Raw genomic sequence first — 3,444 nt, 5'->3', positions numbered from 1 at the left:
GCACCACTGACTGGGATCAAAATGCCCAAATACTTGGAGTTTATGGGGGACATTCTGACTCAAAGCAGCACATTCTACTCCCTGACCCCCATAGGCTTATGACCATAGAAAATGCAAAATACATTTAGTCTACTTTAAAAAAAATAGTTTGTTATTTTTATTGTGTGTGTTTGGGTATAGTACCTGCATGTATGTAACTACACCCATGTTGTGCAGTGCCCATGGAGGTCAGGAGAGGACATCAGATTCCCTTGGAACTGGAGTTATAGACAGTTGTTAGCTGTCATATGAGTGCTGGGAATCAAACTATGTCCTCTTCAAAAGAAGTCAGTGCTTTTAACTGCTGAGCCAACCCTCCAGACCCATTTATTCCATCTTTAAAAGTCCCGTTACTCTTTATCAGTCTCAATACTATTGAAAAGTCTAAAGTCCAAATTCAAGGCTGTCTCTTAACTGTTAGCTCCACAAAAGACCAAAAACCAAAGGGAAAACACCGAATCTAGTAGCTCCATGTCTGACTTCTGGACTTTACTTCCAAAGGGCTTCGATGGCTCAGGCCCTCCAGCTTTGCAGTATGCCACACACATCTCTCTCTTGGGCTGGTACCGTTCTCTGTATGCAGCTCTCCTTTCACATACCTAACATCGTCAACGTCTTCTTTCAGACTCCACTCCCAACCAGGTATCACCCTCACAACATCACACCACAGTGTCAGGCCTCCTGGCCTTTTGGGTCTTCTTTATTCAGGAATGTACCTGTTGCTCACTGTTTAGCCTCAAAACTCTCTGAAACTGCAGAGAAGAACCAATGATCCCTTCACATTTGCATGTTTCATGCCTCCAAAGCCAGTGCCACATGAACAACACTGCTAAATTTGGCTTCTAGCCTGGAATGGGCCCTGACCTGCTTCATCCACATTCTCAAGTTTTATAAGCTGTGGTTTTAGAGAAGCAGAAAGCCCCTCTTGCATTTTCCTTTCATAAATTAGAGGCTTAGCTGGCTGTGGTCCTGCCTTAGCCATATGCTTTCCATTGTTTACATGCAGATATATTGGCCTCTTCTTAATCTCTGTAATGTATTTATCAAAGAAAGTCTGTCCTTCAGCACATGTGGCTCAGACATTTAAAAAGTTCAGCATGATCTCTTTCCTCTGAACTCCACATACTGCATTGCTTTCTGCCCCATTTACTCTTTTCACTATGTAATATTTGCCATTAATAGCCCTGCCTCCATTTCTACATTAAGCTGTCTTGAAATTTCTTCCACCAAAGAGATTAGTCCATTACTTTTCAGGTTGGCCTCAGGCAAGCTTTTAGGGTGTAGGCAGACTCTAGCCAGGCTGTTTGCCAAAATAGTCAAGTTGCTCTTTAAGTCCTTATTTCCCTCTGGAATTACACTGTTCTTAGCACTTTTGTCTTCCAGGCTCCTGCTAGAGTGACCTGTTATGCTCTGCTTACAGCATTCAGCTGATTTTCAAGTCCAAACTTCCAATGTCTTCCACAGTCCTCCCAAAACCCAGATAGTCAGGTTCTTCACAGGCAACACCCACTATTGGTACCAACTTCTCTTAGTTACCTTCTGTTACTGTAATAGAAACACTGTCCAAAGCAACTTACAGAAGGAAGAGTTTGTTTTGATTATTGTTCCAGAGGGATTAGAGTCCATCCTGGGAGGGAGACAGGCATGGTGGCAAGCGGTGACAGGATCAGAAAGCAGAGTGCTCACAGAAAACGGAGGAAGACTAGAAATTCTGCAGGACTTAAGAACTCTCAAAGCCCACCCCCAGTGATGCACTTCCTCAAGCAAGGCCACACCTCCATACACCTCCCAGAACAGCACCACCAACTGGCCTCAAAATGTCCAAATACGTGGAGCCTATGGGGGACATTTTCATTCAAACCACAATACCTTGTATGAGAATCATCATAACTATTCCTTCAGTTTTAAGTATATTTTTTACTTTTGCTAAAATCAAGAAAAATAAAAATTGTGGCTTCTTATTGTAAAACAGCATTTATCATAGTATCTTCATTTTATAAAAATATTATTTCTCTCTACTGTTCTTTTACTACATCACACAAATAGAAATCTGAATTGCAATTAATTTTAACAATGTTATTTCTAGTGGTAAAATTTGGAATATTCTGGGGCTAGAGAGGTGGCTCAGTGGTTAAGCTGCTCTTGCAGAGGACCTGGGTTAGGTTCTCATCACCTACATGGCTGCTGACAATCTTTTTTGGCCTCCATAGGCGAAGCACAACACAGATGCCCTTTCATACATGTGAACAAAACACTCATACAGTAAAAATTTAAATAATTTAAAACTGGGATATTTTACCTGAGCTCTTTTTTATAAAGACAGCAACATCATTTTTTTAAAAGAAATATAAGTTGAAATATGCAGAAAATTATAATGTAATAAAGATAAAATCTAATTTAAAATAAAAAAATGCAATTCAGCTATGTGTATTGTCACATAGTGCACAGTCTTCAAGAAATACACACACTAGACACTGTGTTGTTTTATTTGAGGAGACATTGCTTTTAGTAGTGACTTGAACAACACTGAGGCAATGTGGACCTGGTACATCATGTGGTAGAAGTTAGGGTAGATTCAAAGACAGGAAAGAAAAGCTGGGAGATGTGCGTGGGGGGATTCATCTTTAAAAATCAGGGGAAGTAGTAGAGAAAGGCACATCAATTCTATCTCTGGCTCAGCACAGCGCACAAAGAAGAAAGAATGCAACGAGTTCATTTTGAAGTCCACCTCAATACATAGCCATGCTGTGGTATCAAAATATTTAAATAAACAGATGAAGTTATTGACCATTGAAACAATAAGTTGAAAGAGGCATTAGTGTAAAATATGAATGAAGAAAGCGGTGAGTCTCGTGATTTTACAAATGGAACATCACAGGAAAAATGTTGCATATTTTTAAGGCAGCTCTGTGTTTTTTGAATTAAGAATTCTCAACCAACACTTGCAGTCAATGCTTGACACGAAATCTAAGAAATTACGAAGAGGACAAATTTAGAATATGATTTCCAAAATCTATTGCATATGTTCAATTTGAGAAGAAAAGTGATTAAAGTCTTATTCAGGACAATGGACTATTGCATAGAGTAAACAGAATAGTGAACCACTACATAAAAGGGAAAGTTACAAAATAAAATATTTTTAGAATTGTTTTATCTGCTACATTTTAATGAAAATAGAATAAACAATTCTTTAGCGCAGCTTTGTGTTGAGAAGCTGCTGTCCATGGCTTCAGTGTGCACTGTTCTTAAGTATGTGTCCCTCTCCCTTTTCACCAATTCCTGAATCTGTATCAAAAGAGCTTTTGAATAAACACCAGCTTTAGGACTTAGGAAATAGTTTAGTTGCTGTGAAAGCATGAAAACATGAGTTAAAGTCCCAAAATCCACAAAAAAATAAAGGAAAGA

This window comes from Nannospalax galili, unplaced genomic scaffold (assembly GCF_000622305.1).
Source record: "Nannospalax galili isolate Female #2095 unplaced genomic scaffold, S.galili_v1.0 scaffold296, whole genome shotgun sequence".
Taxonomy (NCBI): Eukaryota; Metazoa; Chordata; class Mammalia; order Rodentia; family Spalacidae; genus Nannospalax; species Nannospalax galili.
This window is presented reverse-complemented; position numbering follows the sequence as displayed.